This window comes from Physella acuta, unplaced genomic scaffold (assembly GCF_028476545.2).
Source record: "Physella acuta isolate Inbredline_101_S28 unplaced genomic scaffold, ASM2847654v3 ptg001700l, whole genome shotgun sequence".
Taxonomy (NCBI): Eukaryota; Metazoa; Mollusca; class Gastropoda; family Physidae; genus Physella; species Physella acuta.
The window spans coordinates 401,811-416,475 of record NW_026733213.1 but is presented as its reverse complement, the minus strand read 5'-3'; positions in this window follow the sequence as shown (position 1 = coordinate 416,475).

Here is a 14,665-nt window from a genome sequence, read left to right as displayed (position 1 = left end):
GACAAAAAACATACACATATTTCAAAACATATATCAACAAAGGAAAGTGGTGGCTGGTGTAAATATAGAACTGGAAAACACGGTTGGAATTTATTTCCTGTTTAACATAGAGTGTGTTTTTAAAATATAGCTTTGAGCAGTGGCGTAGTTAAGGATCTTAGAATCCACAACTGTTTAGACGCATACGGGATTATAATCAATAAATAAATTTAATTATAAATGCATTAATTAATTAAACACTTGTATTGTTTTTACGGACCAATTAAACCAGGGGTCTCCAAACTACGGCCCGCGGACCGTATACGGCCCTCGAGGTCCTCTCATCCGGTCCACGGAGATATTTTTGTCTACAAAAATAAATGGCTTGTTAGAAGTGGCTGAGAAAAAATTCAAAACAAACTGAAAATGTAGCATTTGGTGCAACTAACATTGAAATAAATGTGGCCAGTTGCCCAGCAATATCGAATAGGGGCGGGCGAGTTTTATAAGTATTTGCCCAAGGAAGACTTTCCTAATATTAGACCTTTTGCATCAAAGTACCTTTCAAATTTTGGAAAAACATACAAACTTTATCAAGAATAAAGTAGGCCTACGTGAAGAACAATTTGAGGACACTGTCGCAGACAGTGTTTCTTTTAGACTTTTTCTCGGGTGGGGGCACTTTATATATATATATATATATATATATATATATATATATATATATATATATATATATATATATATATATATATATATATATATATATATATATATATATATATATATATATACATATATATTTATATATATATATATATATTCCGTTGTAGGGGGTAGACGTTCTTCAGGAGGGGGGAGAGGGCTCTGCCACCCCAAAGAGATGCCTGGAAGAAACTCTGGCCCCCGAAATTATATTTGAATGTTAATGCGGCACTTGGGCTGAAAAGTTTGGAGACCCCTGAATTAAACAATTATGTTTATTTATATATATATATACAATCAAATCAAATATTGTTATAGCCGTCAACTTAAAATATTTAACAAATAATAAAAATAAAAGCAATCTACTCTGAATGGTTACATTATAAAGAAACATAAAGTAATCCCAACACTTTAAAAAATCGGGAGTGATTTCCCCTAAACTTTCTCGAATATTCTTATATGATACTACGGGGGATGGCAACTCGGATACAGACATGATTTTTACAAGCTTTTATTTAACTCACTTCCTCTTTCGTCAGTTTGTCGTTAGTCTGTCTGTCTAGATCGAAACGCCTGAGCGAAATTGCAGGCACTTATAGCTGACAGATACGGTTCGTATTTGGTACGTGGGTCAAGACATGAAGTCAATGCAATATGACATTAAACTTCACTTAATTGGTTGCCTGATACATTTTTTATGAATTAGTTAAAATGTTGTCCAAATTAGTAGGCTTTTGCATCAAACTATTCCGCACAATTAGATAAGTGTCATCACGTTCAATAGGTGCGCAATGGTTTTTAGTCATGCAAATTTATTGCATTAAAAAATGTAAAGTACGGAAATTTTTTTCATAAAAAACGTTTTAATAATAAAAGTTTGTAAAAAAAAGCTCCTATATACTAACGCACTAGCAAGTAGAAAATAAATGAGTTTCTTTAAATATATAGTAATACACTACTTACATAACTACAAAGAAAAACGTGGGTCTCGTAAATATTAGTAAAAGTATCCAATAAAAACAACAAAAAAACCTACGCTTTTCTTTATAGTTATTTAAACAGTAGAGTATTACTATATATTTAATGAAACTCATTTGTTTTCTACTTTTTAATGAATTCGTATATAAAACTTTGTTTTTAAAACGTTTTTATGAATTTTTAAAAATCATTTTTTTTTAATTACTTAAACTTTTTAAATGTGTTAATGTGATTTTTGTGCACGATTACAAGACTTTCTCTATACTTCGTATATACGTGAAAGTAAAAAGTAAGAAGCGTTTCTATTACCTTATGAAGCGGAAGAGCCAAACGTTACATTTTTTAAAATTTCCCTGGTTTTAAAGAGGCACTAACATTTTTTTATTTCAAATATTTTTTTTTTATTAAGATTAGTTTTAAAAAAATGATTTGTTGTTTAAAATAAAAAGCTTCATTTATGAAATAATATTTATTCATATAAAAACATACGCTTGTTTCGCCAGAATAATAAAATTATTTATCAAAAAATAAAAAAATTTGGACTTTAGAAGCAGTTAAATTTTTTCTTTCCTTACGGACATAACCGGCTCAGGGGGGTGTCTCCCATTTGCCAGGCATACCTCAACACGGCAAACTCCCTGACAAACTGGCTTGGATATGGGTTTCATTACCGTGTATCGGTAAATTCTTTGGTTCTCACCAGGGTTATTTTCCACCCAACTGAACGCAGGGTAAACTCGTACCCCACCGTCCAGTACCCGGCTCAACAGTAGAAAGCTAATTACTAAAAAAAAACTACATCACTCACGTCAAATTAATGATTACTGACGGATAGGGAAATGCATTCTGAATAAAATAACACCCCCCATTTAACGTTATATGATAAAGTCGGCACTTGGGCAGTGGTAGGCATGGAATTGTTGCCACGTGGCTGTTCCCAGCACGGATGTGGGGCTGGGCCTGATGCCCAAGCGGCTGTCAGCTGTTCGTATACTCTCTAGCCACTCTACTGCATCTTTTCTTACTGTTCTCTGATAATTTGTTTCTTCTGTTTAAACTTATGTTTCTTTAAAGTATAATTTTTGTTATGAGTTTTGAAAATGAAATAATATAAATTGTAGTATTTGTGCAAGGAGCTGGAGAGCCGCTTCTTGATATCAAAAGAGCCTCATGCAACTCGCGAGCCGCAGGTTGCCGACCCCTGCCTTATGCATTTATTAAAAAAAAAAGTTTGAATGGGTTATCTTTTTTTGACTACGACAAGAACTGTAATAAGTGGGATAAGGGGGTGAGGATTTCTTTCAACGAAAATTTAAAACTTTAGAATAATTAAAAAACAATTTATTTCGTAAATTATAATAACAATAATCCATCTTTACATTTAAAGCACATATTATCAATGGTAAGTGTTAAGCTTAGCTTTGAGCATTTAAAAATCAGTAATGTTATGCTGTGCACGTTTGTATCTTCTTTTTCTTTTTTCTTTTGGAAGTGCTGTCATGGTTTTCATTTTAATAGCTGGAGTTTTAAATAATAGAAAATAGTAAGTTTGGTATCTAATTATAACCGATATTAGAACTGCATCTTGGAATTAAGGTTTATGTTTTGCAATATTGACATTTTCCCATTAACCATGTATGCGTTACTGCGCAGATAAATCTACTTTTATTTTTATTTAAATTAGCATCCAGTATTAAATGAACCAATCACTACACAGATAAGAATGTAAGTAAACAAGTTCATGCGTCTAAAAATACACCATTGGCATCAACTATATGTTATCATAACAAGTTTTTTCATTTGTTTTTTTCTTCTGCGATGGAAGCAAAAACAACATGCAAGCTAGTTGTTTATAATTTACTTCCTGATTTGAGCAGTTTTTAGACACCATAGAGCAGCTACTAACCTAATATTAGTTGTTTTCGCCCGAAAAGAATAACAATAAACGGGTTCTATGCTCTTAACGGTTCGTATTACCTATTCCACTCCTGTAGCAAGCAAACATGTTTACCTCTAAACGAACAGTAATATAGTAAACAATCAATTTACATACAGGGGTTGTTAATCATTTATATGGGCAATTTTAGAAGTCCTTTAATATTCAGTTCTTGTTTAGAAGACCTTACACTATGTAATGGAGTTTGATACAAGATTTATTTTATACTACATTTCAGCATCTGAAGTGGATAATTATATACAATAAGAATAAAAGTTCCCAAAATTGCTGTTATATTTCAAAACTAATAATATTGAATTATCCTGTTATGATTTTAGATCCTAAACAATTTAGAAATAAAAAAAAAATAATCCTCAACAAGTTAAAGCAAGCTGGAAAAATGCGAGTTACATGTTTCAAAATTAAAACTGATAATGAAACTACATTTTTTTGCTTATATCTAATACATTAAGCTCAAACGGATTCTGTGCCTCTGCAAGTGATAGCGGCCAGCGGACGGACCGTTGTAATAAAAGACATTAAAAAACTGGGCTTGATCTCCGTAGTGTGTTATTCTTAAAGCGTTTAATATCTAGATGAGTGACTACAAAAATTAACATGGATAATTTCGAAAAAAAAAGATTCATTTTTACTTCCTCGTATATACGAAGTATAGAGAAAGTCTTGTAATCGTGCACAATTTTTTTCGAGATTTTTATAAATCTCGACGTTTTAGATCTCCCTGAGTCGGAAAAACATAGTTTTGCCATCTTGTCCGTATGTCTGTGTGTTCGTGTATGTATGTATGTGTGTGTGTGTGTGTGTCTGTAAACACGATAACTTGAGTAGGTTGAGAAAATTTCATATATAAGTATTATATCAAAATCGTAGATCGTGTCAACTTTTGAGCGATTTCCGATAACCGGAAGTGGAACTTTTTCTACCTAGAATTTTTCAAAAGCCTATAAAGTAAAAAAAATCGATTTGATCGCCATAGTTTAATATTTTAAAAGCGTTTATTATCTAAATTATTGATTGAAAAAAAATTAATATTGATAATTTTTTTAAAACCTGTCCTTTCAATTAACCTAATGTGGAGTTAACAAAATATAAGTAAATATATCACCCTTAAAAAAAAAATTAAAAAGTTTATTACTAACTTTCATTGCTGCTTTATTACCAATTACTTTCCTTGATAGATCACACAAAAAATAACAATTAGGTCTACTTTCTTTTAAAAAAAATCACTTCGGGAAAAAAGTACTTTTTATCAGTTGGAAAAAAATAATTACATTATTAGCATGGTCTTTTAAATGCTACCTTTTATTTATTTAATGCACTGAACGTACTGTTTACTAATTATTATTTGTAACCAATAACAATTTAGAAGCCGCTCCTAAATGTCATCTATGTTTATTTCTACCTTTCCGTTTGTGGACAATGTTGGGGTATAAAATCCGCGTCCGCCGGCAGGGTGCGATTTGCGTCCCGGGATATCATGGGAGCGCTATGGTGCATACGTTCGTTTTAAACAGTGCGATAGACTATGGATAAGAAGGGTTACTAGAGTCTTTCACTAAATCGAACCCAGGATGTCTTATTTACGGCGTCCCGACATGATGCTATTTGACGCATTGGTTCTTCCCGTGGGGGCAGAGGCGTAGCGACAACTCCCGGCGCCCGGGACGAACTTTAAGTTTGGCGCCCCTCCTATTTATATATATATATATATATATATATATATATATATATATATATATATATATATATATATATATATATATATATATATATATATATATGTATGTATATATATATACATATATATACATATATATATATATATATATATATATATATATATATATATATATATATATATATATATATATATATATATATATATATATATATATATATGTACACATATATATATATATATATATAAAGATTATATTTATTTATAATTATATATCTATATATATAATTCTCTTCTGGAAGCCGTTAGAAAACAAGCTGCAAGCGCCTCCTTGCAGTCCACTCTCTTTCTCTCTATCACTATCACTACCACCCCCACCCCACCCCCACATTGTCTGGTGAGTTGTGGTCACGCTAAATGTTTACAAAGCTAAATGTTTACAAATCGTAGAGACGTAGATCCGGGTTTCTATTAGGGGCAGATAATTTAGTTCGATTTTAAACTTACAGGAGGTAACTAAGAAATAACTAAGAGGAGGCTGCCTTCACGGGGGGGGGGGGTGTAGGGTCGGGGTTAGGGGAAAGGGGAAAGGGGGGGGTGTTAGTGTTTTAAAGCAAATATTTTCTTTGGCAGCATTGGTACTGTCGAATTCACAAATTATGAATTACTGAAAAGTAGAAAATAAAACAACTAAATAGCGGCGTATGATACGCTGCGGGTCGGCTCGTTATTATTATTGTAAATTTTGTCATTTTGTACTTAAAGACTTTTTAACTTTAATTAACCATTAATGAAGCTGGCAAAAAGCAATTTTCTGATGTAGATTTTGCATTTCTTTTGCCATGATGTCATCTCGTAATATAAATAAACCCTACCCAACTATTTATAATAAGACAACGCGATACAAGGAAAACACGTCATGTGTCGTTGTTCACATTTATGGGTCCAAAATTTATAGTGATATCCGAAAGAAAAGAATGACTGACACCTTACCTCAAGCCTTATATTATAAACTAGTTGTATACCCGTGCCACGCCTGGTGGAATCTTTTTTTAAATGAACACACTATGGAACAGAGCAAAACTAAACACAAACACAAAAGAAAACACAAACACAATCACAAGCACAACGCAAATACAAACACAACACAAACACAGTAAAAAATATAAACACAACGTAAACACAAACACAAAAGGAAACAAACACAAACAATGCAAACACAAACATAAAGATAAAAAACACAAACAAAAAAGTAAACGCAACACACAAACATAAAAGAAAACGAACGCAAACACAACGCAAAAACAAACGCAAAAACAACACAACTGAAAAAGCAATCACAAACGCTAACGCAAACGTAACATTTAAATACAATCACAAACCTAAACGCAAAAAACAACTCATTGCATAAACACAAACTTAAATACAAATATAAACGCAAAGTGCTCACATTCTAGCCCTTTGCTAATCCTAACCCTAACTCATAGCGCTCACAATATAGCCCATCGTACAAAATCAAACCTTGCTTGAGCCCCGGCGGACGCGCCTTATTCAATTTAGTGAACGACAATAAAAAAACCAGATTGTCCACAAACCGAAAGATAGAAGAAAAGATACATGACTTTAATGAGCGGCTTCTAAACTGTTATTGATTGTAACAAATCGTATATGATCCGTATTTGCTATTGTGAGTTCTTTCGTCCAAGAATACAATCAGCAGTTCTTACAACTTATAACTTTATTTACATTACTAAAATAAATCCATAGGAATTAATAATGAAAATCCCTGGTGAAATAACAGCAATCAAAATACAATCCAGAGACAGAGCGACGTGGTGACAGCTTACAACATTCTTCTATACAGGCACTTGCCTTTAGTCCACCTTGCGCTCCCCTTTTATACCCTACATTCTCTCCCTTAACGTCAGTGAGCGATCTCACAAAAAGCAAGGAAAAAACATGACTAGTAGCTCACACAGTCCTTCTGTTGGAAAGTTACGCTACATTTATACAACTTCATGTTAAAGATAATATAATAAATCATACCCAAGAATACAGTCTGTTACAGTGATTAAAAATAATAATTAGTAAACAGAACATTCAGTGTATAAAATAAATAAAAGGCAGTATCTATAATAAGAGTTTCGCTGTCTGTCTATGTATCTATGTATCTATGTATCTATGTATCTATCTGACAAGAACGCTCTAGAAAAAACACAAGCAAATTAAAAGCTTTCACAGTAAAGCGAAAGCGAAATATGACGTCATATTCAGCATATTGTAGAAAAAAGTCGACAGCCGGGAGAGTGCACAAAATAATATGACGTCATTGATTCTCGAGTAAACATTGAATAAAAAGGCAATTTTGTCTAATCTTAAAAGTGGTTTGCGTGAAGAGTTTCATTCATACAATTCTTCGGGTAGGGGCGAAGCCCCACCCTCGAGAATGAACGTCTAAGCCGACCCTCCCCCCCCCCCCCAACTAAAAAGAAATGTCGTCATCGATACTCTATAATAAAATTACCGCCTAATTAATGTGTCTAATCTAAAAAGTGGTTTTCTTGCAATTTCTTTAATGCAATTCTTCGGGTAGTGGCTAAGCGCGACACCAGTGTTTCTTTCAGACTTTTTCCTCCCCGGAGGGGGGAAGTTTTTCTAATCTAAAAAGTGTTTAGCGTGCAGTTTTTTTTTTCAAGCATCTCTTCCGGTAGAGACGAAGCCCCGCCCAGATTCTTCCTTTAGTTTGTATGATCTACAAATGCGACCAGTGTTTCTTTCAGACTTTTTACTCCCCGGAGAGGGGTGGGGGTACTTGAAATTTTCGGGGGCGGGGGTAGAATTTTCTGGGAGGGGGCGGACACTGGAAATAGTATATAATTATATTTCGTTGAATGGGACGGTAGACATGTTTTGGAGTGTGTATGGGGGGGGGGGGGGAGGGGGGTGGGCAAAGCCCCCTCCGCCTAAGTAGAGTTGCCTGAAAGAAACTCTAAATGCGACTTTTGTCATGAATGAGATTAGGTGCATGGTTTAGGGATATGCCTATGACTATATTTTGTATAAATTAAAGTACCGAGAAAATAGACAGCACTATCAACCTAGCGCCCGTTGTATCCTTCCTCAACGGGCCATTTTTCTCGTTTAAAATATCCGTGTTTTACCTCTCATACTGTACTTTATCATTCAATGCTAATCATATTATTCCAACAATAATGCCGTCTTGGACGTCGGCAGAATTTGCATTCACATTTTTACTTTCTGGAATATACGAAGTATAGAAAAGTCTTGTAATCGTGCAAAAAACAAAACAAACAGGAATTTTGCAAATCTTGACGTTTTACACATCCCTGAGTTGGAAAAACATAGTTTTGCAGTCTCGTGTGTGTGTTTGTGTGTGTTTGTGTGTGTGTGTCTGTCTGTCTGTCTGTCTGTCTGTAAATACGATAACTTGAGTACCGTTACAGCTCGGTTGATGACATTTCATATATAAGTATTATATAAAAATCGTACATCCGTTTCAACTTTTGAGCGATTTCCACTATAACTTGAGTACAATTTCAGATAGATAAATGAAATTTCTCATGTAAGTAAAAATCTAATTATCTGCCTTCTGTCACATTTTAAGGTAATTTCCGTAGACTGGAAATAGTAATTTTTGCTATTTCCAATTTCTCAAAAAAAAAAAAAAAAAACGCACGCGAATTTATAAAGTACTAATAATATTTTGCACTATTATAAACATTTTCTTTTCTGTTCACTTGGTGTGTAATTTTTGTTTCTACGAGATTCTATTCTATTTAAGAAACTTTAAGTTATTAAAAATGGATTAAAAATCATGTCTGATTCCCGAGTTGCCATCCCTTGTTGTTTTCTATAAGAATGTTCGAGAAAGTTTAGGGGAGATTTCTCCCTGTCTATTTTTATTAGCGTGAGTTTTATTTATTTTTAAATAACCTCCTCTGGCATAACTATTAAACATTTTAATTAATTAGTTTTATCGAACCTACTGTTATTAAAATGTATCGATTTTTTCTAGGAGTCTAAGCGAAAATATTATGTGACGTTGATCCGTTTAATATGTTTTAGCATTGTGTGTGTATTAAATATTTTTCTTTGCGTTATGCAAAAGAGTAAAACTGTGCCAAACCATACCAAAAAAAAATTAAGCCGTTATATAAATAAACACTACTCCATTACTTATAATAAGACTATGCGATGCAAGTGAAATGCACGGCATGTGTTGATGTTTACTTTTATGGTTCTAGAATCTATAGCGATGACTGACTTGCGGACGGAATGACTGACACACTACCATCAGCCTAATATTATAGATATTCGCTTTTTGAACTTGTGGAAAATATTTTGCGCCTTAACATCTGTTGCGCATTTTCTGTGTAATTTACTTCCCGGAAACAGCATCTCAGCGATGTAAAAATAAGACTGCTACATAATTTTTGTTTTGGATCTTCAACTAGTACAAGTTTTAAATTTGACGTGAGTCACAATTGTAGCTTTAACTGTATGCCATGAAGAAGATCGACTTTAAAGATTTGTTATTATTTCTGGCCATTTTCGCTGAAGGCTGTCATTCGTGTAGAAGTAAGTTTTTAATTAAAGATTGTCGTAAATATTTTAATTCATAACTTAAATCAAAGTTAATATGAGTTTTTAAGTTTTTAAAGTAAGCTTTAACGAAGGTACCTAATCTAGTCCGGTTAAAGAGTGATTAACTCCTAACCTTAATATCGATTAGCAACAGAAAAAAATATCAATTAATCATAACTCTATTTTTTTGGTGCGCGGACCTTTGACCACAGGTGCTTTGACCACAGGTGCTTTGATCTTAGGGGGTTTGACCACAGCGGAGCTTTAACCATAGGGGGTTTGACCATAAGGGGTTTGACCACAGCGGAGCTTTAACCATAGGGGGTTTGACCATAAGGGGTTTGACCACAGCGGGGCTTTGACCATGACGCAGCTTTGACCATAGGGGGTTTGATCATAGGGGGTTTGACCACAGGTGTTTTCGCAGCAGAGGGTCTTTGATCACAGGTGGTTTGTCAACGGGTGTTTGATCACAAGCGCTGTGTCCGGCTTCAAACACAGGTGTTTATTCCATATAGAAGCTTTGATCACAGGGTTTTTTGTCTACATAGGGCCTTTGATCACAGGTGGTTTGTCCAATGCTGGCGTTTGATAATAAGCGCTTTGACCAAATATTGTAATGATTTATTTTAAATGTTGTGTAATTATATTTTAAATTGCGGCAGGATATAACAATATGTTAATTCATCATATATAAATACAAGTCATCTAAAGCATACAATTATTACTTCTTTGACTACATTGTTGGCATGTTTTTTATCCTTTGTTATCATTTTTATTTATGTATTTTCAAGTACATCTAGATTATTTATTTGTGAAACTTGTTATATGTCGCATTATTTATGTTCCATTTAAAATAAATTCTATGAGGCGTAGCACCAGCCTTTATGTGGAGACTAAAATATCGTTCTTAACTTTTTTTTTTAGTACGTTAATTTCTATTAATGGAATCCCAGGAAACATGTATAAAATCGTATTTATTGTATCACAAATTTAAATCAATTAACAATTTATAATATCTATTTTAAAATCTATATATTATGGTTAAACCCGCTCTGTGGTCAAAGCCACGCTGTGGTCAAACCTCTATGGTCAACCCCCTATGGTCAATCCCCCTATGGTCAAACCCCCTATGGTCAAACCCCCTATGGTCAAAGCCCCTCTGTGGTCAAAGCCCCGCTGTGGTCAAACCCCCTATGGTCAAATCCCCTATGGTCAAAGCCCCGCTGTGGTCAAACCCCCTATGGTCAAACCCCCTATGGTCAAAGCACCTGTGGTCAAAGCACCTAGGACCATTTTTTTTTAAAGTAACGATTTGATATTAAAAGCATAAGCAAACACGACTATAAAAATATTTTAGCAAAACATAATAACAATACAAAAAAACAAAGGAAAATACAAGAAAACATTATAACGAACAAAACAAAAATAAACACACAATCAAGTTATAAAAGTGGCCTGAAACAAAAATGAAATAATTATAATTATTTTTAAAAATTAATTTTAAAAATGTAACCGTAGTAAATTTTATCATGCGATAGCGTGATATACTTCTGTGGACAATTAAGTGCAAATCAAAGATTCTGATATGCGGAAGGGAATGACACCTTGAAGTAAACCTGCTATACAGCTATATATATATATATATATATATATATATATATATATATATATATATATATATATATATATATATATATATATATATATATATATATATATATATATAAACTGATATTTTTTGTTTGGGGTCGGGGGCGATTAACTTTATTAGTTGCCGCACCGGGTGTCACCCAACCTAGAGACGCCACTGGAGACAGGTATATTGAGCAAACTAGGCTGAACAGATTTACTTACACAAATTGTGATATAAATTAAAGTCCATTCATCCACACAGCCAATTGATCCATACAATCAATACAAAGTTAGGCTGACATTACTGATACAAGACAGTCCTCTATGGTACCATGAATTTATCTAAAGAAAGCATTTGTTAAAAGTAATGGCACTGGAATATTATAATGCATAATTCTTACAAAGCGACTTAATCAAATCACAGATGTAGCCTATTAAAACTAACAATTATACTATTACTGATTACATTAAAATGTCAATAATAAGCATAAAATAAAATATAAAATACCTCGGCCTACAAAGACAAAAGGGTTTACAAGACTCAGTCAAAACGAATGTAAAAGAAATACCCAAATATCTTCACGCCGGCATTCAGGCGGGTATTCACAGTCGATCCCAGTTTGTAAAGTCAGAAGAAAAAACTAAACTCGCACTTTCCCGGCGAAAATTTACCCTAATTTCACACTACACTCACACAAATAACACATTTAACAATAACCCCTGTAATAGGACGGCGTGGCCTAAGCGGTAGTTCCGCTAACCCCAATGTTTCGAGTTCGGATCCGGATCCATTTAAGTAGAACGCTATTAAGTTAACTCAAAACTGATTGGTACCTAACACTTGATAGAAAAAGTAAAGGCGGCGGGGCACAATGCTGACAACACTGTCCCTTCATATTCCGAGGTAAAAAAAAAATATTAACTCTACTTCATTACTCAATGGATTGCTAATTCTAGAGAGGATTCTTTACTTTTTACTTTTACGTGTTAAATAAAGAACAATACTCAATGCAATACTAAAATCCACGTTAATACTACTACTAATAATACATATGCTTATTATAAAACACTACGTAACTTTTAAGTAATTAAATCCTTGCCCCATCACAATGCCCCCTTACACTCACATCTAAAACCCACCACAAACCGAAAGGTAACACTACATTCACCATAACATAAACATCAAACAAACTAATTATACAACTAATCACATTAACTACTTTTTTATACACTAAGCGCATATAAGCAACAGTATTATGAATCTACACTAAGGATAACAATAAAAACAAGTTATTAAAAAGTCTAGTGACAATTTAAGCGCAATTTCCTTATATTATCTAAAAATAGCTCTGTCGTAGCGTAAAGCACACACGGGGACAAAGCCAGGTCACATGAATCCTCCTCCTTCGCCTGCGTCTCGCGCAGTTCGCTGCAAAGCCAGCCCGCGCAGTTCGCTGTTAAGCAGGTCACATGATTTACCCTCGTCCTCCTTCGCCTTCCACTGCCGATTTTGCTATATAGTACTGTAATGTATTATGTATAATGTAATTTTAAATTTTTTTTTTGTGACCGAACGAAAGGATATTTTTGAAAACTTTCTTCGACAATAATGTTCTAAATTATGGCAGGAATCGATTGGTAAATGTTTCGAGTCGCTAAGTGGTCTGGTTGCCGAGATATGGGCCAAAAACGGCATTTTTTCGAGGTTTTTTGGCTTTTCCGGGAAATCCAGGAAGGAAACCCGGGAAATTTTTTGGCTCACAATCATCCTTTGAACTTGCTTAACTTTTTTGATTTGGAACTAGTCCTCGATATTGCTTCGTTGAGGAGGAGATACGACTTAAAGCTCGGACATCCATCCATCCTTGACGAGTTAATAAACGCAATTCTCCAGAATGGAAATTGCGCTAAAAACATAAACTAGATTTCCACGATCGTTCGCATTTTTTATTTTTCAGCCTCTGTTAGCAGTATTGAAATTCTAATTATATCTGAAGCTCTAAATCCACCATTATACAATGCACCGAAAATCGGCTTAATTCTAGACTATTCTTACGGCTTTCTAAGTACGCAAATATGTCTGCATGAGAGACAATCCAAAATGCTTTATCTAGGTTGCCCTTTCACGATCCTCTCAAGAAAAAAGTTTTAAAAACACAGCAATGAATGTTTATATATATATATATATATATATATATATATATATATATATATATATATATATATATATATATATATATATATATATATATATATATATATATATATATATATATATATTGTATAAAACGTTTATCAACATCTTTATCGACGCTTCACATGTATTCTAAATGTTAAGGAAACACACCACCAAAAATTTACTGCCCGACAATTCCAAGTCAATTCCTTACGCCTAAAGGAGCGGTAAAAGCGACAATATATTGGAGTGCACCATCCGTTTTTGACGATGAAGATTCCGCACCAAGGTAATTAATTATGTAAATTGTGAGCCCTGATAATTCTACAAAAGTATTAAAGGTAAAAAGAAATAAAGATTTTTAGCGATAACGTAGGGTGCTCTTTGAAACAAACGTAGACGCCATTTTATTAACGATAAGGCTGGTGTGTGCCAGGTCTTATGACTGCAACCCAGCCAAATGTGCTGATGGTAATGAAGATATGATCTGATATAACTAATAATGAACTTTTCAGTTTTCGGAAAAAATCAACAAATTGCCGCATAACTACCACAAAACATAATTGTTTGCAAAGATGGTCATATTGATTTATTATGAATTTCTAATTTGAAAATTCATAACAAATTAGTTTGTACATCTGAGCCTAAAACTTTAGCTGAGTACTCCAAAATATTGTAGAAGGCTATGAATTCATTGTTTATTGGACCTAAAACATAAAACTTTATGAATGGTTTTCGAAGAGGTGTTTTTTTTCAAGATGGCCGCCGTTATCATAGTTACCAAGATTTTCCCACCAATTTTTTTTTCTCGTAGATATCTATATAGAGTATAGAGGAAGTATTGTAATAGTGCACAAAATCACATGACATTTTGACAGTGTTTTCATCGTTTTACTCCGCAGTACTTCATCATGTACGTAGTATAGGATCTTATTATAATCGGGCATAAATA